Below are 25868 nucleotides of genomic sequence, written 5' to 3'. Positions count from 1 at the left end.
GATCATTTTTATTTTAGCCCTTTTCTTCTGTTTGTCAAGATCATTTTGAATTCGAATCCTGTCCTCCCGAGTGCTTGTATCCCCTCTCAGCTTGGTCTCATCCACACTTTATAAGTGTACTCTCTAAGACATCATTTATCATCACAAATTATTTATTTATTATCAGCTCCATCCAAATGGTGAACGATCGTTACGGCCGACTGTCTGGCTAAGCGTTTAAGAAGAAGAAGCTCTATCCAGCTCATTTTGAATAGGTTTTACTGGAATACTAAATCAGGAATTTTGACAATTGGTATCACCTTGTTTCAGTGTTGGGAGGTTTAACAGCACTGATCGTTCCAAAAGCAGAGGCAGTTTTGAAATGCAGGAAATTAGAGATGTGAATCAGAGCAATGAACATAGTGACTCCACCCATAGAATAATATTGATTGACATCTGGATTAGGTAGCTGAGAGTGATGATTTTGAATGACATGAGCATATCAAAGGAGCAGTGTTAGAAATACTAATAGGACAGGTGTCTGGTTGGACATTTGGTTTCAGTATAGTATTGTCTGCTAGTGTTTGTTTTCTGTGTCTGAGTATTAAAGCTGCACTTTGTTTTTGTCAACTAATATCTCCGTTTAAAAGTGTACATAAGTGCAAATACATTAGCGTATGACTATAATGTGCTCTGTGTATGTGTGAATTTCTTTGTTTCTTATCAAGGAAATAATCCAGTCCTGGAGTCTATAGTATCCCAACTGCTTGTAAAGCAAAAATATTTTTATGCCCCATCGCCCTCTTCAGTCTCAGTGTTAAATTATACCACACTATTCTTCCAACTCAGCCATAAGAATTTTCTCCAAATTAAAATATGACACACAAATTTAGCTTGGAAGCTCATTTTTCTCCCTTAAAAATGTGGAATTATTTTTATTAAATTATAGTATGTGTGACGGGGCAGGGCAGCCCCGCACTGGTACAGCGGGGGTTAACCCTTCTTTGATAGCAGAGGAAGCCACGCCCAGGAAGCTCTGCTGGGCGTGCTCCAACTGGCAGACCGGTATAAAAGCCTGCAGGTCTGCTCAGTCGGGGCTGACCACCAGGGGAGAAGGACGCAGACCGTCAGCTCCTGCAGAAAGAGAACCAGTGCGCCTGGACCGGGGCGTCAGCCGAGCAGAGGCCGTACCGGAGACCCCGGGGGGGGCGCCTGCTGGGAGGGACCTACGGGGGAACCGCTCCCACAATGCCGACGTCCGGCTAGACAGGGTAGGAAGTGACCCAGGGGACTGTCGAGACTGACAGCCTTAAAGCTGCAGTACCGCTCGGCGTGTTGCGGGCGGATCCCCGCCGAGCGGGGGTTTGTTGGACTCCGGCCGCTAGGCCGTGCTACCCCACTCCGAAGGGGTGTCTATGGACTCGGGCCGCTAGGCCGTGCTACCCCGCTCCGAAGAGGGGGTTGTTGGACTCCGGCCGCTAGGCCGTGCTACTCCGCTCCAAAGGGGTGTCTAGGGACTCTGGCTGCTAGGCCGTGCTACCCCGCTCCGAAGAGGGGGTTGTTGGACTCCGGCCGCTAGGCCGTGCTACCCCGCTCCGAAGGGGTGTCTATGGACTCTGGCCGCTAGGCTGTGCTACCCCGCTCCGAAGAGGGGGGTTGTTGGACTCCGGCCGCTAGGCCGTGCTACCCCGCTCCGAAGAGGGGGGTTGTTGGACTCCGGCCGCTAGGCCGTGCTACCCCGCTCCGAAGAGGGGGGTTGTTGGACTCCGGCCGCTAGGCCGTGCTACCCCGCTCCGAGAGGGGGTGTTTATGTGAACTCTGGCCAGTAGGCCGTAATACGTCGGTTACCAGGGGTGGGCCGAAGAACAAGGGAGTGGCGCGGCGCTAGGCTCCAGCTCGCCCCTGCCACCAGGGGGTGCTGGGGTACCAGACCCATCACAGTATGTAAAAAATATAGAAGCTAATGGGTTTAGATATGATTTGGTAGTCCTATACTGTGACTCAGAAATGTAGATTTTGTTAAAAACTATGGAATTTGGTAAAGTAGTTCAAAAATAGTCTAACCAGGTTCATTGTTTTGAATACAAAATTAAATAGATACTGAATTTTAAAATTTAAATAACATACACATATAATGACTTTTACCAATAAATGTTAAGACTTTTTCTTAGGTTTGTTTCTAAATATGGATTTAGTATATAAATTGTAACTTCTCCCTGGTAGCCATTACAGACAGTTGAGTAAAATATTTTTTTTATTAGAGAGATTATAATTATATATTTAACAGTTCTCTCTAGCAATTTATGGAATACTGAGTAAATAATTCCCATTTTAAAAAAATCCACTATTATGAATGTTTATAATAAAACTTCCCACAAATATAATACTTTTTCTCTTCAAAGAATTTTGCAAATGTTAACTAACTAATCTCCAAATTACCCCTATGTTACAGGTGGGAAAAGTGAAGCTGATAAGTTAATTTACTTGCTCCATTTCATTCCTAGTTTGTTCCCTGAAACTACTGGTCACTCATCATATCCTCTAGTTCTCGTCTCTCAGCCCCAAACTTGATTCCATTTTACAAACAGTTAATAATCCCGCTGAACCTCTTCAAAGCCACACTTTAAGCTCTTTGTTCCTGAATTAATTAACCTCACTGTGGCATCGTGTATGGAATTCCATCTTGGTCCTGATTGTACTGAGGGAGGTTACTGTTCAAGGGTAATGGTGGAGGGATTATAGTAGTAGTCCAGAGCCAGGAGAGAGAGAAAAATTTGAAGTGAGAGTCAAAGAAAGAGGGGCTGCAGTATCATATCGGGTGATTTTGTTAGGGGTAGTGTTATCCAGGACATCAGCTGGAGTCTGAGGGAAGTGGGTTCAAGTGGAGTAGCTGCCTCAATACCAGATGAGAGGTTGAGTACAGTTGATATTGAGAGGAAGAAGGGGAATTCCAATGGAGAGGAAAATGTGTAGTCCTGGGAGGATTGGATGGTGTGAGAAGTTATGATGAATAGGATTAGATAGGGAAAGGCTGTGCAGGGAGCTGAAGAGAGGGATACGCCGCAGGGATCAAAAGTAGGCATGGGTGAAGGAGCTACGAGTCTGTGTGGCTGGTAGGAGGTGGTGGGATGGAGTCCATAAAAAGAAGCAGGGTGGATCAGGGAAGAAAGAAAGGAGATGTAGCAGGCCCGGGATGTGGAGTCAAAGGCAGTTGTTGGCAGCACTGACTGCAGTTTTGACGGGAGCAGTGACATGACTCGAGACATGAGCAATTATTTTTCCAATTTTAAAAAGTTATCAAGGTGTTCAGTTTTTTTAAGTAGTTGATATCAAGGGACATTGTCAATGATGTTGAATGTTTAAAAGAAAAAGTAGAGAAGGCTTAAATGGTTAGTCATTAATTAATGGTCTTCAACCCATCACCACTGAATAATAACATGAGCCAAGTTTTTTTTTTTTTTTTACTTATGCTCAAGGTTTAATTGGACTACTATTCACTGTAGTGTTAGTTTTGTACTTTGTTCAGTTTACACTCTATACAACTATATGAACATTTATAGAGGCATTATATATATATATATATTGCCCCCTTTTCTGACACCAGTGTCCTGTTCTGACATCAGCATCACTCCTCATCTGAGCAGTAGTAAATGTCTGTGGCACTGCAGGTTGGCTTCTCAGTGAAGCAGAAATCGGTGATGAAGAGTCTGGTATTAAGTGTAACTTGTTACATTTAGAGACATAAAAAGTCTTGGAACAGAGATGGTCAAAAACCATACAGGCAATTTTCTAGGAATCTCAGCTCAATACCATGCCCACTTCCCAGGGAGTAACTCGGCCTCAAGAATGGACTCTAATCAGAGACCAAGGCAGCTCCCTCAACAAGGGCCACTGCCTCTACATAGAATCTCACATTACCAAAACTAAGAACAATCCAACATATCTTCGAAACATGTCTTCTGAACACTTGCTTGAACACAAAGAAAAATAACTTGGAAGACTATGTATAACAGCACTGTGTAATGTAAGCAATATTTGTGGTAATGAATAGTTAATACTCTCTCAAGACTTTGAAGTACTATATTCTCCTAAGTGACCAACATTAGAACACAGCAACTAGTTCAATTCAGGCCTTATAATTATGAATTTGTGGTTGACAGAGTACACTATTATTTCTTAAATAATGGCTGCAAGGAGAAAAAGTCACATGATTTCTCATTTCAGTGTTACTGTACTTCCTGATTCACCTATCAAACTACACTCCCACCAGGCCACCATACATGCATTCAGTTTGCTTTTGCCTCATCCTTTTTTTCCCCCCATGTATGTGGGCATGCATGTAAAATGTCTTTTCTGTTGATTGTATTTTTAGTTGACAGCAGATACATTTTCAAGGGTTGTTTTTTTTACTAATATAACATAAAAGATTTGATGGACTACAGAACAATCTATGGAACAAGTCCTGAAGAGAAGTTTATATTAATAAATGCAGGACTTAGGTGCCATTTGCAATTAAACTACACCCTAATTAACTAGCCTGCTTAAACTATGATTAAAAGCTGTAGTTTAAACAAGACCCAACCATGGGCTATCACCACGTTAAACCTTGAACTTATACAAAGCTTTAATTCAGCGATGGGGACACAGTTTCTGTTTATGGACTGGCTTGTAACAGTGTTATAACTAGGTTCCTTGACTCGGTTATAGAAGAAGTGTGGCCAGGTCTTTAGGCTAGGCCTGGAGAGGCTGAAATGTTTGCCCTTCGCAAAGTGAACATAATCAAGCAGACGGTGAAATGTTCCTGAAAATGTTTACTCACAAACCAGTTTTCCGTCAAAAGAGCACATTGTTAAAGTACAGCTCTTCTTCAGAATTAATTGCTGTATTTTTAAGGTAACTCCTGTACAGTATTATAAATTGATGCATCAAATAACAGGCCTTGTCTACATGAGATTGTTACACCACTTCAACGAAAGAAGTGTTATTAAACCAATTTAGGTAAAGCAGTGAACAAGACTTTAAACCAGAGTTTTTTAAGTTTAGTTTGTCATTTAAGACTCTGTGTAAGCTAAACTGAAATAAGCCACTCTTAAATTGACATAAGTGCCATAAAAGAGTTTGCACCATTTTAACTAAATGAGGTTCAGAAATTACTTAAATTAAACCAGTGCAAATTCCTGGTGTAGACAAAGCACAAAAGACATAACTGAAGTCCTTAGAGCCTAAACTGATAAAAGGCAGTTGAAACAACATGAATAGTATACACTCTTGGCAGAAGAATGGAAAAGGAGCCACACATGACGGATGCTTGTTCACATAACCTTATGTATTGCTGGAAACCAAAAACCAAGCTGAAGGTGGGGCATAAAATCCTGAATTAAAGAGAATAGAGCTGCAGGTGTTAGCACTGTAAATAAATCATTTGTTAGAGAATGTAAAGAGGTCTCATGTACAGCTCTCTGAAAAGTAAGCAGATATATTAGAGGGAGAAACACAAGGACAAACTGGATATGACCACCTTTTGGTTTTACATGGGCCAGATCCTCAGCATGTATAAATCAACAGAGCTCCATTGAAACCACTGGAGGTATCTCAATTTACTCCAGCTGAGGATCTAGTCCGAGGGGAGTTTAGAACTGTAAATCTGATTCTCTTCTCACATAGGCCTCAAATCAGGACAACATTCTTTTTTAGAAAAGTACTTAAGCAGATGCTTACCTTTAAGCACATATTTCAGTCTCAATTAATTCCTGAATAGGGATGGATTTAATCATGTGCATAAGTGCTTTTCTCCATTGCACCATTATAACTCTACTAACTTCAGTGGAGTTGTCTTGATTTATAGTGGTATAAATTAAAAGGAAATTGGAATTTATAAATTCAAACTACCAGGTACCCGAGCCCTGTCTGTAGGTGGAGATTGAGGTTCCCAAAAATTTCATCCTCTGTGGATGAAGCGGCTCCACAGCCAGCAAAACCAGTGCAATTCTCCTGCACACTCGGGGGACAGAATTCCAGTAGACTCTGCATGGGGTGCAGATTGCTTAGACAGTGCATAGTTCAATTCCCCAGGGCCTCTTGTGCTTCAGCATGTGGTGAGTAGAGGCAGGGACCAGGGTGAATGGGCTAATGATGGGGCTTAGGGCAGAGGTTCCACTATGCAAATTTTGGGGAGGAAAATAACAGATTATAAAAGCTATTTCAGCCAATGCAAACAGGTCTGTAATCATTTCAATTGGGAATGGGGCCATCAGTTTTAAGATCATGAAGTAATTTTGTTTGATGTTCCAACTAAATGCAAAAAAAGTCAAGTGGCAAGTTTTCTTGCATAGTCATTTTGTTTCTTGAATGTTTTTTCTTGAAACCCAGCTGGATGTTGACATCAAACTTGACCTCCTATAACAGTATTTGTTCCACTAGTGCATATAAAATGTTGCCAGAATGCAGTTATTTAAAAATAAATAAGTAGCAACTTGAATGCAGATAAAGATACCAAATCCAGTTAAGAGGGACTTTTTTTTCCAAATCTGAAAGCAGGCATTATCCTCCTTTGGTAGAGAAGCACAGCTGTGCAGTACCAAGATACTAATACATTTTGCATTAAGTAGATTGTAGGGGAAAACAGACACTTCTTTTGGATACAATTCAAATGTTTGGCAGCATCTTCTAGCTTCTGAGGTCACTTGCTTCACTTCATTACAACAGACATTGTTCATACCTTGTTGTATGTCAATCAAGTATAAGTGAGGTACTTTCATGCTATTGGTATGTAGTTTAATGAGAAGCATTTCATTTGAGAAATTTAAAATTTTAAGTGACCAGATGGCTAACTGCCAAATACAAATTATCACATGTGCGCTTTTAAGAGGAAAAAATATCCAACCAGTTCAGTAACAGCCTCTTACTGCCCAGTATAATACAGTGTGTAAATATAATTGCAAGCTAAATCCTACTCTCATTTTAACCACTGTTAATCTGGAGTAACTCCATAGAAGCCAAAGGCTTTATTCTAGATTTACAGTTTTAATTAAGATTAGAATGTAGGCTCTGCTGTATAGATATGTTAAGGATGGACTTAAAATATTGCATTTATAAAAATAAATACAAGCAAAATTGCAAATTGGAGAAAGAATAAGATTTCAAGAGCATTGAACATTTTTAGGAAATTAGACAACAAAAGATCTTTTAACATTTCAAGACTTTTGGCCATCTTCGTTCTCATCCTTCTGATTGCTCATTTCTGTAGTTTTCAGCCATTTTTTTTCAAACCTGGTTCCCAAAGGTTAGGTTCTTAAATCCATATTAATGTGCCTAAATAGAAATAGCTTACATTTCAAAGTTGCAAAACACCTTCAGCTCTCATAGACTCAGCACCTCTCATTAGAACTATCCAAATAAGAAAAAAACATAGTAACTCTGTCTGGGATAAACATTTATACGAGATATAAATCCTCATGTTCAAGGCATGGCTTACAGGCTTTTAGAAGAAACTTCCTCCTTGGAAATATTACTGACTAATTTTCCATTATGGGGATATTATACCTTCCTCTGAAGCATCTGGGTTATGATCTTGACCCCATGGAAGTCGATGGGTTGGAGAGATGGGGCCTGTAATGGCAGTCCCTCAATTGACTCTGTTCTTCTCCAAGGCGCAGGTATCATTACAAGCCTCTCGAAAAATTTTACCTAAGGTTTCTTCCAAGTTTCATATTAATCAAACTATTCACCTTCCAGTTTTCTTTCCTAAGCCGCATCAGTTTACACAGCATTAGAGAGCATTAGCCTTTACTTGACAGAATCGGGTCATTCATGAAGACCCCTTAGACTCTTTGTTTCAATTGCAGATAGGTCTGCCTCCACTCAGAGACTTTCTAAATGGCTTTCTGTATGCATTATTGCCTGTTATGGTTCTGCTATGGTTTCACATTCTACTAGATCACAATCTACATCCATAGCCCTACTCTAGAACGCTCAGTTGCTGAAATCTGCAAGGCTGCAACATGGGCCTTGGTGCATATATTTTCCACTCATTATGCTTTGGTTCAGACTGCCACATCAGATGCTGCAGTAAGCCACACAGTTCTTTCTTCTGTGAAGGACTTTGTTCCGAAACTCCCAACTCCTAAAGGGGTTACTGCTAGAGAGTCACCTGAAGTGGAGCACTGACAGGGACACTACTCGAAGAAGAAGGGGAGGTTACTCACCTTGTGCAGTAGCTGGAGTTCTTCAAGATGTGTTTCCCTGTGGGTGCTTCACTATCCATCTTCCTCCCCTCTGACTTAGAATTTCCTCTGAGGGACTTTGAAGAGAAGAAGGAACTGAGGGCAATTTGCCCATACAGCCCTATACAGAGCGCATGCATGGGCTGAACAGGCATGCTACTAAAAATCTCCAATCAAAGGCACAGGGCGCATGCACACCTGAAGTGGCGGGCCCACAGGGATGCACATCTCGAAGAACTTGAGTAACCTGTCCTTATCCTAGTTACTTCCTTGTTTGAAGCACAGCTGGTTCTCAGAGGTTTTCCTCTGAAAACTGTCTCTTCTACTATGCAGTCTGTACCATCTTCATCATATTCCCATATTTCACCCCAATCCTCAGATATTGGTTCTTTCTTCATCACTTTTGAGAGATAATGAATGACTGACTGACTGAAAAGGGGTGACTGATGAATAAAAAGCCAGGAGTGGCTTTTGCTGCCAACGTCTCAAAACTTCCGTTATTTCTACATATCATAGTATTTGGGCTCATTTCTTCCACTTATTTTGGCTTAAAACATTAGTAGTGTTTTGTAAGTAAGTAAGAGTAATAGACCACCTCCCTAAGTGGCATTGACCATGGCCCCATGTACTGATGTCAACACAGTGTGAATGTAGACACTGCATTACTTCTGTTGACCCTGAAAGTCCTGCAGCAGCTGACCCACAATGCCTGACATGGATTGCACTGGCCACAGTTGTGAACTCCACTGCCCAGGGGTCACGGAGACCAGAATCTTCCCTCCTCTTTTAAAACCTCCCTCACAAGTGAGCTGGAAACATGCCAGGAAGGGGAGAGGCGGCTCCAGCTCGCTCGGCCCCTGTCCCTGGCAGCTGGACCCAGGCAGCCTGCTGCCGCTACCTCCCCAGCCGGGCTCTCTCTCAGGCAGCTGCTGCACTGTACAGAGCAGTGACCTGGAGCGACCATCTTCAGCCAGTGTGAGAAGCGGCTCCCTCTCACTCCCCATCCAGGCCCTGCTGCCAGGGAGAATGGCCAAATGTGCTGGGGGGGAGGGGAGGCACCGCTGGAGAAGGACTGAGCCCTCCCCCATAAGTAACTCTGGTAACCATTTGTAGCTACTCCGTGAAAACCACCAACAATCATTAATTGGTTCTGCTATGTCTGACAGCAATCTGTCCCTCAGGAAATTGTGTTCCTGGGGGCTCTTCTCTGCAAATATCAGAGGATTGTCCATCCTGTGGTTGCAACGCTCATCACAGTAATGTATAGCTGTGTATGTTCCATGCTTCTGTCAGAGATATAGGACAACAGCAAGTCCCATGCAGATTTGTGGAATTTTAAATATAGGAACAAAAATTATGGAATAGACATAGCATTATGGAATGGAGAAAGTTGTATGATGGAAACTTGCCCACACAATTCCAGTCATTCCTGTGCGACTTGCTTCTGCCCCACCATGAATTGCCAAAACTTCTCAAAAGACAGTGAGATGGATGATGGCGAGTTGCACACTCGGATACCTACCCATGGTGCACCACAGTGTGCATCAAAACAAGCACTTCTGGCGAGTATGCACAGCAGTAACACAAGGAGCCAAGTATGCACATGCACCCGTGATATACTGACTTCAGAGACTTTATGCCAATGTAATTTGCATTAGTACAAGTTTGTAGTGTAGACATGCCCTTATTAACCTTACTCCCAGGTTTGTCTACATGGGGACACTCAAGAAATTTAAGGAGAATCAATTAAAGTTGTGAAGTCAGTGCACATAAGTTAAAGCATGCTCTCATTTAGGAGTAAAATGGTCTTAGCTCACTTACAGCAAACCACGATCACTTCACTTCTGGATGAAACCATCCACATGGGATTTAACATATTGAACTGAGGAGCATTGACTTCACACCTTAAGTTGATTTGCCTTAACTTACCTGTGTGTCCCTGTGTAGACATGCCCTTAAACAGATCCCCCATTTTTCAGAGGCTTCTTTGCATGGATCTGCTCTTTTAAAAATAGAATGGGAACCCATTGTGGTTGCAAAATCTCTGATGCAACTGTCCACTGAAACTCAGAGGGCTTCTTTTGCATCACAAAACATCCTTATGGTTATCATTTAGTCAGTCAGATCAGGAAGCAAATTCTAGGTCTTGTTCTCTCAAGACACTTTTCATGAGGACAAGGTGGGGATGAAGATTCTGCTATTCACTTCCAAGATAAGCTTAGAATTACACCTTTGTTCAAATCTTTGAAGTGATGTAAAGAGTAAAGTGTATGTATATTACATGAATACTTTATGAAAAAGGCAGACTTCTCTGAGGGGCAGTGGCATGTTCAATGAGACCACAATTGTAGAGCTATATCTCTAAATATATCTGAGTAACTATATCTTCTCTAATTACCTAACTTTTGTCAAATGTTTTCATCCTTTTTTTATAATTATATGAGGTTCTACTGCTTGAAAAATGCATATAGTGTTCATTTGTAATCTATCCTCCTGCTGACAAATGAGTAAACCCAGCTTACCTGGTTTGATATAGAGGAGCTCACAGAGACCAGTTTTTCAAGTAGGGGGAAAAAATCCTTACATTTGTTGCTTTTTTTCTTTTTTACACATTTAAAGGCTTGAGAATTCTGCATTTTCCTATGCACCTGTAATCTCAAAATAACCACGGTAACTTAATACACTAAACATAGCAGTAAAATTAAATTAAAACAATTAATCCAGGCTAGTAACCCTTTTAGGCAGGTTTCATACTGAAGCAAATTTAAAGTGGCGGAGTTATAAACCCCTCAAAAAATTAGATTTGTGATGAGATCACTGACAGACCCTTAATAAAAGGAGTAGAGCTAGTATGAGCTGAGCCATTATAACTTTTGGTAAATTAAAACTGGTTATTTATATCTTATTTTACTGGGTGTATTCCTTTAGAGAAAAAAAATCCAATTTTCTAATTCTCTTTATTTCTAAAATTGAAACAAATGCACAACAACATGGCTTCAAAATATCTGAAGTTCATTTATTCATTTTTGCAGCCTCCATTTTTTGTATGTGTATATAGGTATGTGTATGTGTATTTCTCTTATACACACACACACACACACACACACACAATACACACACACACAATACACACGCATAATACAGGACCTGTATTCATAAGCCTAGCTGATTGCTCTGTGTATATTAGCTCTGCTTAGCGAACTACAAGACAAGGTGTTTGCCCTTAACTCCCATGGGATTGTCTTCCTCTCGTATAGTAAATTTTTCAGAATGGTCTATGTTATAAAGCTGTCTGTAAGAGAAAGCTAGTAGAGTAGGTCTTTGCTCTCATCAGGAATACAGATCCCATTTTATAAATAGTTTCATTAAAACTTACACCTCAGCCATAAAGCCTCAGATGTCGGGCTTCCAGTATTCATTATCCTTATGGGGGAAAAGAAGTGTCCTTGTTTTAACCTGAAACCATTAGGATAGGATATTGTAAATATTTGACTGTCAAAAATGTGTTATTTGCCTGTCAAGCCGTGGACTAATCTTGAACAAAAGTGTTAACTATTTTTGAAGCATGACAGATCTTAAATACTGTAAATGTTTCCATTAATCAGTCTTCAGTACATTGGGGTAAGATATATAGGCACATTTGTAGACAAATATATAAGATCAAGTGTATATGTATGTGTGTTTTGTTTATTTAACTCCAGTCTTTGTTTCCTTTCTTCTCTTGCTTATTGCAGTTGTGGACAATGTAGTTTTGAACACTATCAGCGGTTAGAAGAAGAGCAATAAAAATGATGACTGGGCTTGAAGGACTGATTTATGAGGAAAAACTAAAAGAGCTAAATGCATGGTGCTTGTCTAAATTATGACTAATGAAGGATATGCAACACATCATAAGTATTTTAAGAGTGCAAACACCAAGGAGAGATCAGAATGGCTTAGGGGTAGTTCAAACAAAAATAACTAGGAGTGATTTGGATGTAAACAAGCAAAGGAAGATTGAAGCTGAATATCATACTTTTCCTAATACTAAAATCTTACAATAAGAAATAATCTCCCAAAGGAAGTGATAGAACCTCAGTAACTTGAGCTATTTAAAATTGACTGGATAAAGCACATCACCATTATATCCTAAGGTAGGGGTTCTCAACCTTTTTTCTTTCTGAGGGCCCACTCAACATGATATAAAAACTCCATGGCCCACCTGTGCCACAATAACTGTTTTTCTGCATATAAAAGCGCTTTACATTCAATACATAAATTATGTGACACTTTTTGGGCAGGTCAGTATTATTTGGATATGGACATTTGGTTGACAACCAACTGGTCAACCGAACAAACACTAAGTGTCATTCACTCTAAAGCCCATGTCACCCATTAAGCTTGACAACCTGGAATGTGATGCATTAATAAAACTGGTACAGGAAGGCAAGCTCCCAAATATCTGAGAAGGGTAAATTCAGAGACGGGAGAGGAAAGTTACTTTGGTATCACATTGAAGCTATTCTCCCAGGTGATCTCATTTACATGGCTACATGTATGGATGTTCATGGATTTCGTATAGTGTATTTCCCCCACTCCATCAATCACGTGCCTCATTTGCCCATTAGCCTGCTCAGTCTCACCAAACCTGGCCCAGGTTGAGCTGCACAAGCTGCAATCAGGAGGTGAGGAAGAGGTCATGCAACCCCTAATGGGATCAGGATGAAGGGGTTCCAAACTTAAAGGAGGAAGAGACATGCTCCCATCACTATCACTCCTTCTCTAGGCAGCCACCATTTCATTTGCATGTTTACTCTATCCACCAGAGTCCTAGCTTTCTCTTGTGATGGTCTATTGAACACATACCAGGGAAAGCACTCATAGCTACAGAAAGTCTGCCCAGAGCCCCAATTAAGCAGCCACCAACAGAAGAAAAGTCTGTAGAGATATATGTCAAAGTCTACATTGACCTTGTCCTGGCAGCAATTCCAGCATCTACCAGCTGACTTCAGCAAATTAGAGATGAACAACTAAAGGATGAGACTTGCCTGAACGTATTCAACGTTGCCAAAGAGGATGAGTCCATTGGGTGGTTAACATAGGCTAACCAAATCGTGCCACAGATTAATGAGGGCAGTGGTTCTCAACTAAGGGTACGCGTACCCCTGGGGTTACGCAGAGATCTTCCAGTGGTTACGTCAACTCATCTAGATATTTGGCTGGTTTACAACAAGCTACCTAAAAAGCACTAATGAAGTCAGTACAAACTAAAATTTCATACAGACAAAATGAGAAAGTAAGCAATTTTTCAGTAATGGTAATCATTTGTATTTTTCTGTCTGATTTTGTAAGCAAGTAGTTTTTAAGTGAAGTGAAACTTGGGGGTATGCAAGACAAATTAGACTCTTGAAAGGGGTATAGTAGTCTGGAAAGGTTGAGAACCACTGAACTAGGGACCGGCAAGATCTGGCCCATGTTAATGGACCAGGAACCATATATTTTTGCTTGTTTTGAATTCCAGTACTTTTCAAATGGTCCTGGCATCTTGCAGTCCTTTGTTTCTTAGGACAAAAGATTTATCATAAATCTTCCCTTTGTGGTTCTTAACTTCATGTTCTATGGCCTTTATACTTTTCTCTTTTAGCTCATATTTCTGACAAACCACGGAAGAATTATTATGTAGCAATGAACTCTCTGCAGTAGTATCAATAAAAGAATGCAAAAGAGAATGATCCCCCCCATCTTCCTGAATTTCAGAAGCTATTTTTGAGTGATGTTTGTTTATATTCCATTGTTAATTGCAGCACCAATTAATATAGTAGTATTTTTCTAGGATACAATAGCAAGTACAGAGGCTGCACTTTATATCATTTGTGTTCGAGAAAAGTATGACTAATACAGTGCACATCAGAAAGAAATCTGTCCTGAGTTACTATGCATGAGTCATAGAAGCCATATTATTGTATTTAGAATAATAATAAGACAAGAAATAATAGACTCCTAAAACGTAATGAGGTAGTTTAGTTAAAAAGTATACTGCCTGTTTGTGTCAACCTACAAGCCAATGCAATGTTTGCTTGTTTTAATTTCTTTCTTTTTTTAACAACCATGTTCAATGGGGCTATCAATTGCCATAATTAAATTTAGACCATAACCTTAACTAGGTAATATGAAGTATTTGCACCTTTGTTTCCATAATAATATTGTCTGCATAATACAGGAATGATAGTGGTGAAAGAAAACAAGTGAGACAACTCCAACATATACTCTGTGTGTGTGTGTGTGTGTGTGTGTGTGTGTGTGTGTGTTATAGGGAACTTTAAAACAATGAACTTGGTGAATAGCATTGAAGATGCTGTGTACAAGGCCAATCCAATTCCAAGTATCTATGTAAAAATTCTTGGGATATGCTTATATGGAGAATGGGAGATTGGTTCTACTCACATAAATAAAAGAGCAGGTTATAAACACATGGCTTGATTTGTTTTAATCTTTCCATGGATCTGGCTATTGTACCTGCTGAAAGGTGCATACCTTAAACTAGCAGCATTTGTTTTACCTCTTTGTATTTGAATAATCATTTCTTTAAAACAAAACAAAACAAGGGAGAGCCAAGAAATTGAGGGAACATATTTTTTTCTTTATTAGATGGTAATGGTATCTCCTCAGCATGAATTCTGCCATTTTAGAACAAGGCATATACTGGAGTAAACCCGGCCCTGTGGGATACCACTAGATAGTGGTGTTGTTTAATCCTGAGATTTAAAGTGGAGAAAAATACAGGTCTGGAAAGCAGTCAAGTTTCAGTGGACCACATAGAATCCACTGTAAAGGAAACAGGTTTCTTAAATCAGGCTGGCTAATGAGGGTTATTCCTTTATCCTCCATAAACTGGAGGATTATAGGATAGCATGAGAAGTCTTTAAGCAATGGTGCTTTGCCCCAGCAGGAAGAAAGATGGATATTCCATCATATAATTTTCCTCAGTGATCTTTGATTTTTTTTAATCAAATATGTAGCTTTTTTAATCAAGTATGTGGGTGCATTTTTTTTAACATCTCATTTGTCTGTTAATGACTTCACTATACACAGAGGACAATATAAATTAATTGTCCTAGAATTCCAATTGCAGACTGCCTTCTTTACCACTCTTGTCCCTAGATTCAGTTTTGCTTCAGCCAGCTTACATTAACAGCCATTATCTGAAATGTAGCAGTGGGAAAAAAAACTTGTATTTTTCTTAAAGAAGGTGGTTTTCTGAAAGTATTTTTAGTTAGGCCATTAATTATACCCTCACATGAATCTAAAAACGTCACCTTGATAGTGTGGTTGTGTTCTTGTCAATGGACATACCAAAGTTTAATGTGACGATTAAAGTGGTATCCTCTGCACTTTGTTTTGTACATCAGATACACAGAGACTGATTTTTATCTTGTAACAGAAAATGAAGTGCATTAGCATTAGGCAAAATACCCTACTGATGCTTATATCCTTTACGGAAAATACTTGGACTGTAGCCAGGATCTTGGGTAATTAATTTCAGTGGTCAAAAACCATGATTGCTGTCAAAGCCGCTCAGCTTCTGAATTATGCCCATGTGTTTTTATCCACCACAAAGATAATGCTTGGGTTGCTAGGGAACTTACTTGAGTTTAACAAAGGGTAACACAGGCATTTCTTCTGTTTCTCAATGATATGTGTGCCAAAAGCTTTATTTCTTTAGGAGCAAGAATATTTCTTGGTTGCAATAATTAGACTAGTGCATATTCTGGGATAATCTCCGCATATAAATATTTTCATGTGTTCTGACATGATGGAAGATAGAGATGGACCCAAAATAAATCCAAAATGTGACCATCCCTTAATGTTGGTAGGAAGGGTTCACAGTCTGGAATAGAATCTGGTTCCAAATTTTTCAAATGGTCTGTATCTTTATGATGGGCTGAACCCAAACCAGCTGACTGAAGCAACCCCAGTACTTTGCAGTCTTTGAAATCCAGATCCAAATGTTACTACTTGTGTCCTTCTCTAGCACAGAACTTTGCAAACAGTATATGACAGCACCTCACCCTATAAATATGATATCACTGCAATTTAAAAAAAAAAAAAGGATAATATCCCTGTCCTAGGCTTAAAACCTATAGGGAAAAAAAATCATTGTCTGTTAAATTCTATGGGTGTCCTTCTGTGCTGCACTTCTTGGATGCACACAGCATAGTGAGAAGAGGAGGCTAAAATGGCTTCAAGCTACCCTTATGCACTCCTGATTATGAGCTGCTCTGGGAGCCTGAGCAGCCCTTGGTAGTGATTAGACAGCCCTGAATGCTAAATGACAGGATCCTTCCTTGGCTGGCGAGAATGTTTTTGATGCTAAGTGCTATGAGCTCCCCTGCTCCAGCTTTGACACCACCCCTACACCAGGGCTTGGATGACAGTCCTCTGCGTACCCTGGCTGTCTACCACAGTTCCTGCACTGGGGGAATTCTCCCTTGGCTAGGGTTTTTAGAGCCTCTTTGTGGTGCTTTGGTCTCTTTTGTGCTGTAAAGGAGCCATAGCAAGGGTGGTAATCTCACTATATAGGTTGTAAAAATAATTTCTATAGAAACATACTAAATTTTAATAGAACCTTATTTGTTTTATCCATTGTACATTTGATAGAAACTTTCCACAAGTGTTCTATCCTCAGTATAATCATGGCAGCACAACCACATTTACCTACAATTTTGTTCTTTCTATAGCAGGGATCGGCAACCTTTGGAACGTGGCTCGCCAGGGTAAGCACCCAGGCGGGCTGGGCCGGTTTGTTTACCTGTTGCATCCACAGGTTTGGCTGATCGCGGCTCCCACTGGCCGCGGTTCACTGCTCCAGGCCAATGGGGGTTGTGGGAAGCAGCAGTCAGCACATCCCTCGGCCTGCACTGCTTCCCGCAGCCCCCATTGGTCTGGAGCGGCGAACCACGGCCAGTGGGAGCCGTGGTCGGCTGAACCTGCGGACACGGCAGGTAAACAAACTGGCCTGGCCCACCATTGTGCTTACCCTGGAAAGCTGCGTGCCAAAGGTTGCCAATCCCTGTTCTATAGGGTTGCCATTTTTGGCTGGATGGTTTCCTGGAGGTATCATCACATGACATAATCTTCAATTAAAGATTAATCTTTTAATTCATGGAGACTCCAGGACAATCCTGGAGGCTTGGCAACCCTATCTTTCTATTATTAACACTATTTTTTCCAGGGGTGTGTAGATTCATTTGAAAATTAAAACCTTACTTTATAATAGTGTGTTAAAGTTTCTGTGCTGTCTTTACTAGCATTCTTTCCATTTCCTAGTACACTGATCACTGCGAGCGGATTTTCTTTGGCAACAGTGAGAAATGAAGCCTATCACTGCACTGAGAAGGCACTTTACCATTGTTCAGATCATATATAAGGAATCAAGAGTGGAGGCTTGATGCTCTTCCGTGGAGTGATTTATTTCCATTTCTTGCTGACAAAATAATACTGCTATAAGTTTAAAATAACAAGGTAAAGTGAAGAAAATGAAAGCAAGTCTCATGGTTTTCAGTCTATTACTAGAATCTTCACAGCCAGTATCTAAAATCACAGACATTCAGGATACCAAATAGGGTTTCTGAGTCTGATGGCAGATTTCATGTTTGAGTTTAAGTATCTTTTTAGGTGGGAAAGTGACTGTACATATGGTATTGAAGGGTTCCATTTTTATTCCTCTCCTAGACTTCGATCAAAATTACTCAGTTTACCAGTCAGACTGATTTTTCTAGCTGCCCTGAAAATTCCATATAGAATCTGAAAGTCAGCTGTGTTCTTCCTGTCTCTTCTGGGTACACACTAATGCCAAGCCCATCTTCTGGCCAACAGTGGCTCCATGCACATTCTTTCTAGACAGATTATTCCTGTATATAATCTGTCAGAGTGGAATGGGAGAAGGATCTACTTCATCAGTAAACGCTTGGAGGTGTCTATACTAGTTTAACCTGTAAATGAAAACTTGAACAGTTAAAAGGGAAGTGATGAGAACATTACGATTCTTCTTCGAGTAGTGTCCCTCTAAGTGCTCCACGGTAGGTATGTCTGCATCCCTGCACTTCTGATTCTGACAGTGCTGCAATGAGCCACAGCAGAAAAAGTCCACATTTCATAAACCATCAGGACCTCAATTCTCAACATCACAACCTTCCACTTCAAAACAACAGTATTGGTGCCTTGGTCAAGGCCCAAGAAACCATTGTGACATCAGCTGCAACTTTCCAACCTCTTGCATCCCTTTGCCTTGCTCTGTTCATATCCATCGCCTTGCTCTGTTCTTTCAAAATTGGGAACACATAACCAACAGATGAGTCCTAAAGATTATCTCCATTGATATTCTATCCATTTCACCTTCCTCCCCTCCTACCCATCCTCCCTGTCTGTCTTCAGATACTCTTCTCAGGAGAGGCTGTTAAGACAGGGTAAAGATCACCTCATACGCCTGGGAGCCAAAGAGCCCATTCCCATACATCTCAGAGGCAAAGGTTTTTATTCCCCATTATGTCCTGATCCCCAAGAAAAAGAGAGGTTGTAGACCCATACTGGACCTCAGACACCTGAACAAATACGTGAAGGCTCAAAAATTCAAGACTGTCACACTAGCAGTGATTATCTCATCTCTGGAACAAGGAGACTGGTTCTCAGCTCTCAACCTCCAGGATGCATATTTCCACATATCCACTCTATCATCCCACAGATGACCATTACCAGTACAGAGTACTCCCCTTTGGCCTCTTGTCGGCTCACAGAGTATTCTCCAAGGTCCTCTCTGTAGTAGCGACTCACTTACGCACCCTGGAGATCACGATGTATTCATTCTTGGACGATTGTCTCCTCAGGACCCACTCTCTTGAAGACACCCTACATGCCACCTACGGAACTATGGACATGTTCACGAAGCTGGGGCTACAAATTAGTGTCCAAAAATTGACCTTAACTCTGGTATAGCGCTTGGAGTTTATAGGGGCCAATCTGGACTCACTGCAAGTGAAAGCATTCCTCCTGTTACATAGATTTCACAGCCTGACCATGCTCATAGAGACAATTCAAGCCAGCCCACAAACGTCAGCCACACATTGCCTCCAGCTTCTGGGATACGTGGCAGCAGGCACGTTTGTAATATCTCATGCCAGACTACTCATGAGGTGTCCACAGGCATGGTTCCGATCTGTTTACAGACCAAACAAACACAGGTTAGACAAACCTCTCTTGGTGCTCTCCAGGGTCAAATGCTCCCTGGATTGGTGGAAAGACTCAACAAACATCTGTATGGGCGTCCCGTTCACACAACCACCTGCCCGACATTGCTTTTAACTATGAATGCATCCCTAATTGTCTGGGGAGTGCATCTCAACAACCTCATTCTGAGGGGAAGTGGTTGCCCACAGAGACTACTCTCCACAACAATCTCCTCGAACTCAGACCAATCAGAAATTCTTGTACTCACTTTCTTCCATTGATCAGAAATAGGCACATGAAAAATTATGACAGACAACATTGTGTGCATGTATTATATAAATTATCAAGTGGGCCCCAGATCATCCTCCCTGTGCATGGAAGCACTAAAGGTGCATTCGCCACAATGTCTTAATATCAGCAGCCTACCTACCGGGAGTGCAGAATAGCATCCAGGGGCGGTTCTAGAATTTGTGCTGCCCCAAGCAGGGTGGCACGCCGTGGGGGGCGCTCTGGCGGTCGCCGGTCCCGTGGCTCCGGTGGATCTCCTGCAGATGTGCCTGCGGAGGGTCCGCTGGTCCCGTGGCTCCAGTGGACCTCCCGCAGGCACACCTGCGGATGCTCCACCAGAGCCGCGGGACCAGCGGACCCTCCGCAGGCACATCTGCGGGAGGTCCACCAGAGCCGCCTGCCGCCCTCCCACGGAACGCCGCCCCAACCACGCGCTTGGTGCGCTAGGGTCTGGAGCCGGCCCTGGTAGCATCAGACAGTCTCAGTCACAAGTTCTCACACAACCACAAGTGGGAAATGAACCCAACAGTGCTCCACAGCATATTCTATCAGAAAATCCCCACTCTATTGCTCCAGAGCCAGTCTTGAGAAACGCTCATCAGGGGACATTCTCTTTCTTCCATGGAACAAAGGCCTCCTATACACCTTTCCCCCATTCCCTCTGTTGCTGCTGGTCTTGATAAAAATAGAAAGAGAAAAAGCAAATATCATACTGTTTGCTCCCACCTATCCAAGACAGATGTGGTACCTATCCCTGATACCGCTGGTGACACGTCCACCAATCCCTCTTCAACCCACCCCTTGCCTCCTCTCACAGAATGAAGGATACACTCTCCATCCCAACCTACAGATCATCTGATTCAAGGCTTGGCTTATTCATGGTTGCAACACCTAGGGAGCTGCTACTTTGAGGAAGTGCAGGAAGTGTTACTACGTAGTAGAGCAGGGATCAGCAGCCTTTGGCATGCAGCCTGTCAGGGAAATCCACTGATGGGCCGGGATGGTTTGTTTACCTGCAGCATCCACAGGTTTGGCCGAGTGCAGCTCCCACTGGCCGCGGTTCACCAGTCCAGGCCAATGGAGGCTGAGGGAAGTGGCAGCCAGCACATCCCTCAGCCCGTGCCGCTTCCCGCAGCCCCCATTGACCTGGACCGGTGAACCGCGGCCAGTGGGAGCTGTGATCGACCGAACCTGCGGACAATGCAGATAAACAAACCGTCCTGGCCCGCCAGCGGATTTCCCTGACGGGCTGTGTGCCAAAGCTGCAGTAGAGTAGATCCCTGCAGTAGAAAATCAGCTACCTGATGCATTTACCTGCAAAAGTGGACTAGGGTTTCAGGTTTGGTGCAATTCCAGACACTATACCCCAGGATCTTCCACCCTTCCCATGATGTTGGACTACCTGCTTCATCTCAAGAGGTCAGGGCTATCCCTCTGTTTGCTCAAAGTGCACCTTGCGGCCATAACGGCTTTCCGTCAGCAAGTAGAGGGATACTCAATTTTCACCCACCCAACTACAAAGAGATTCTTCAAGTGCATAGTGAACCTCTATCCCTACCCCACTCCAACTTGGGATCTAAATCTAGTTTTAAAAAGCCTAACTAGACCACCCTTTGCACCTATGGCCACTTGTTCGCTCACGTACCTGTAAATGAAGGTGGCATTCCTGGTGGCCATCACCTCAGTGAGGAGAATAGGGGAGATAGTGGCACTAATGGCACACCCCCTCTTCACATTAATCTTTAAGGACAAGATTACTCTTAGGCCACACCTGAAGTTCATCCCCAAGGTGACCTCATCTTTTCACATAAACCAACTAATTCATCTCACAACATTTTACCCTAAGCCTCATCATGATAACAGGAAGGCCATATTGCATATGTTAGATGTTAAGAGACCCCTAGCCTTTTATCTGGACAAGACAAAGGCCTTTAGGAAGTTTTTCCTCTCCATTGAGGAAAGGTCAAAAGGTGCAGCAAAATCAGCCCAGAGACTCTCCAAATGGGTCTAAAACTATATCAACCACTGCTGTCATGTTTGCAAGGTGTTACCTCCATCCAGAATCAGCACAGCTATTTCCACCTCTGTCACCTTTTTCAAGAGTGTTCCTATCTCGGAAATCTGTAGGGTAGCCACTTGGGTTTCTGTTCATACGTTCATAGAACACTATGTGATTACTGGAGACTCTGTTTCCGATGCCATCTTCAACTCAGCAGTATTGTCATCCATAATAGACTCGACCGAAGCCCCAGCCTCCCATTGGGGATACTGCTTGGGGGGTCACCTACAGTGGAGCACTCATAGGGACACTACTCAAAGAAGAAGAGGAAGTTACACACCTTATGAAATAATGATGGTTCTTCAGGATATGTGTCCCTATGGGTGTTCCACAACCCACCCTCCTTCCCTCTTCTTTGGAGTTTTCAATGGGGGCTCTGCAGTAGAGAAGCACTAGTTAGGAGCACTTGAGGCAGAGCACGAGTGGGGGGACAACACATGTGCAGGCCCACCAGACACTGCTACCAAATATCTCCTATCAGAAGCACAGGGACGCAGATGCACCTAGAGTGGAACACCCATAGGGACACACATCTAAAAGAACCATTGTTACTGCACAAGGTGAATAACTTCCTCTTTGTGCTTTGCCTATTAGGAAACAATAAGAGAAGTACAGAGCTGGCTAAGTGTCTAGGAAAATGGATGCAGCCATTGGTGATCAGAGACCTGGGTGTGGCTGGTGGGTGCAACCAACAGTCATTAGAAGTCAAAGAAATGGGATTGTGTGAAGTTATGAACTCTTAGGGGAGACATGGTTTGTTAAAATCCAATAACTTCAGAGGGTGAGCAGGGCATTTGATACCATGGGTCTATGTAATGTATGCTAAGCCATGTTGTTATTCAGTCTTCACAGTGAATTCAGGAATGTCCTTGTCGTTCTAGCTGCACAACACCAGTGTATGGATGTATCCAGCCCAATGTGCCTAGAGCTGAAGGAAGTGAAAGGAAACAAGTGATTGAGTGGTCTGAAATAATGAAAATTGATCAGTCATTTAAAGTTAAATATAAATATTGTCAAGAGTTGTTAAGTAAGGAGACAGAAAGGATTTGTGCCATTTCAAAATACAAAAAATTGGTTCCTTTGACTCCTTCAAGTTCAAATGTGCCATTGATTGAAATGTGTCTACTGAAAGCACAGAAAATTTGATGAGTCCGATGATCCCTGCAAATGAGACATTTTATGTCATCATCATCATCATCTCTGAAACATCGTCACAATGATAATTTATGTTCCTCTTCCCGACCTTCAACAGCATTTCCATATCTGCTACTTTCAAGAGCAGCCTTTGTTCATTTTCAAACCCCCAAAAATGACAAAGATCAACCTGTGTTTATGCCATAAAAAACACTAAAAGGCAAAAGCTTAACAAGAAGGTTTTAACATTTTGGTCAAGTTATACTAACCCTATCACCTAGAAGATAGTACAAAATGGACTGAAGCCCTTCTCCATGGATGTACTTACTAGTCCAGACCGATTTAATCTCATAGGCCTGCTATTAAATGCTGCAAGTGGAGAAATAGGGGGGAAATTAAAGGAAGCAGTAAAAGTATCAAAAGTTCTATTTGTAAATTTTGAGGCCAGAAGGGGCAATTGTGATTATCTGGTCTGACCTCCTGTACAGACCATAGAACTTCCCTAAAATAATAAGAGCAGATCTTTCTCAATAATTCCTAGAGTAATGATCCAAAAATGACTGCCATCATGTGTACAGAGAAGAATGAGTTCCCATTTAATTTTTTCTGGGTGGTGGAGGGGAGCTGTAGAATGCTGTATCCAAGATGGTTAAGATACAATTTCTAAACAAAATCTGTTTGTGAAAGAAGTTTGCAGGGCAACACCCTTGAGCACACCTCCTTGTGGCATGGTGTGGCTTTGCTGCCAGTTGTCTACTTTATTAGATGCATAAATACCAAAGCCAGAAGGAACCATTGTGACCATCTAGTACAGTGACGCCCAAAGTTTTCCTGTCATGCCCTCCCCTTACCAGTAATAGAATCTGATGGTTCCCCCTCTCCCCCCATTACAGCACAAGCAGCAAAGAGTCCTGTGGCTCCTTATAGACTAACAGATGTATTGGAGCATGAGCTTTCGTGGGTGAATACCCACTTCGTCGGATGCAGCAGAGCAGAGGATGGAGTGGAGCTGTGGTTGGGGCTGGAGCTGGGCTGGGGGCAGAGCAGGCCCCCCATGCCCCAAACACCGATCATTCCTCCACACCTCACTAGGGGGGGCACACCTCATAGTTTGCGGACCACTGATTTCCGCTGACCAGGGCTGCCCAGAGGATTATGGGGCCCTGGAGCAAAGCAATTTCAGGGGCCCCTGCCATAAAAAAAAGTTGCAATACTATAGAATTCTATATTCTCGTGGGGGAGCCCTGTGGGGTCTGAGGCAAATTGCCCCAGTTGTGCCCCACAACACGCCCCCCGGGCAGCCCTGGGAAAAATAAACATTTAAAAACCTTCTGCATCTCGGCACAAACCCAGTTTTGAGAAAATTTCTTTTCAAGTCACCTTTACAAGGTATCACTGGTTCTCAGCATCAGCTAGTGCTAAAAGGCACTAAAGCTCATTAAAAGGGTTGGACAAATATTTTCCATCAAACCTTTTTTTGGATCGAAAACTAGGGGTTTTTAAAAAGCAGAAAAAAAATCACGGACAATGTCTACTTTCCTTCAAAATTTGTTGTGGGTTTTTAAATTGAAAAGCCGAAATTAGTCTGCCAAAACCTGAACATGGTTTGGGGTTTCAGAAGTGTGTGGCCAAATATTTGCTGCTTGCTGTGTTTGTTTAAAGAAACAATAAAAAAATTCTGCTTAAAAAAATCCAAAACTTTTGAACCACCTCAGCTTGTGACCAAATGCCTGCGCCCGTCCAGTCAGAGATTTTTCCAGATTTCTGATACTCTGCTGGCTTCCTTGACTCATATCTGTCTCCATAACTTTGGGTTCATTTATCTTAGAACATAAGACCAGCCATACTGGGTCAAACCAAAGGTCCATCCAGCCCAGTATCCTGTCTACTGACAATGGCCAATGCCAAGTGCCCCAGAGGGAGTGAACCTAACAGGTAATGATCAAGTGATCTCTCTCCTGCCATCTATCTCAACCCTCTGACAAACAGAGACTAGGGACACCATTCCTTACCCATCCTGGCTAATAGCCATTAATGGACTTAACCTCCATGAATGTATCTGTTTCCTAGAGACTGGCTCCATGGGGTCTCTCACAAACTGGAGACGGTTACTGTGGGTTTGTCTTTAGTATAGCTTATGTACATACTCCACGAACTGAGCATTTGAGCTTGTTCCAGAATCTGGGATGAGCCTATGTTGTGAAAACTGACATGCTCAAAATAGCACATGCATGTGAATGGACACAGGGTGCTAAAATTAAATTAACCCAGGAGTTCTAAAACTGGGGGTCGGGACCCCTCAGGGTGTCACGAAATTATTACTGGGGGTCGCAATCTGTCAGCCTCCACTTCAAACCCCGCTTTGCCTCCAGCATTTATAATAGTGTTAAATATATAAAAGTGTTTTTAATTTATAAGGGGGGGTCACACTCAGAGGTTTGCTATGTGAAAGGGGTCACCAGTACAAACATTTGAGAACCACTGAATTAACCCCTCTGGAGCCTTGGGGAATGCGGAGTGGGGGGGGTGTCTCCCTTGGCAGGGTTGGGAAGGAGGTAGGTGGTGTAGGATATTGCTCTTCTCATGTGATCCCTCCCCCATGGCTCTCTTGGCTGTATCACTGTTAATCTAAGGGTAGGTCCATACTTACCCACCGGGTCGACGCGGAGAGTTCAACTTCTCGGAGTTCGAACTATCGCGTCTAATCTAGACGCGATAGTTCGAACTCCGAACGCGCTCCCGTCGACTCCGGAACTCCACCACCGCGAACGGCAGTGGCGGAGTCGACGGGGGAGCCGCGGAGTTCGATCCCGCGGCGTCTGGACAGGTAGGAAATTCGAACTAAGGTAGTTCGACTTCAGCTACGCTATTCGCGTAGCTGAAGTCGCGTACCTTAGTTTGACCCACCCCCCGTAGTGTAGACCAGGCCTAAAGTGGCTAATTTTAAATGAAGCTACCCTCCCCTGACATGAATCTCCCTATGG

General features: G+C 42.4%; 1 protein-coding gene and 1 long non-coding RNA gene across 2 annotated transcripts in view; one reads left to right on the top strand and one right to left on the bottom strand.

Moving 5' to 3' along the window:
- The window catches only part of LOC120402231, a 30834-nt gene extending 22981 nt beyond the window's left edge, over positions 1–7853 (bottom strand). Inside the window, exon 1 of the long non-coding RNA XR_005597073.1 lies at positions 7522–7853. This is a non-coding gene — a long non-coding RNA (uncharacterized LOC120402231). The remainder of the gene's footprint in view (positions 1–7521) is intronic.
- NKAIN2 (sodium/potassium transporting ATPase interacting 2) overlaps positions 1–25868 on the top strand; it is a 746352-nt gene that overhangs the window by 465284 nt on the left and 255200 nt on the right. The gene's annotated exons all lie outside the window — the stretch shown is intronic.

Source organism: Mauremys reevesii, linkage group 3, assembly GCF_016161935.1.
Source record: "Mauremys reevesii isolate NIE-2019 linkage group 3, ASM1616193v1, whole genome shotgun sequence".
Lineage (NCBI taxonomy): Eukaryota > Metazoa > Chordata > Testudines > Geoemydidae > Mauremys > Mauremys reevesii.
Note: the sequence above shows the minus strand (reverse complement) of the source record. Positions and strands in the feature narration are given on the sequence as shown.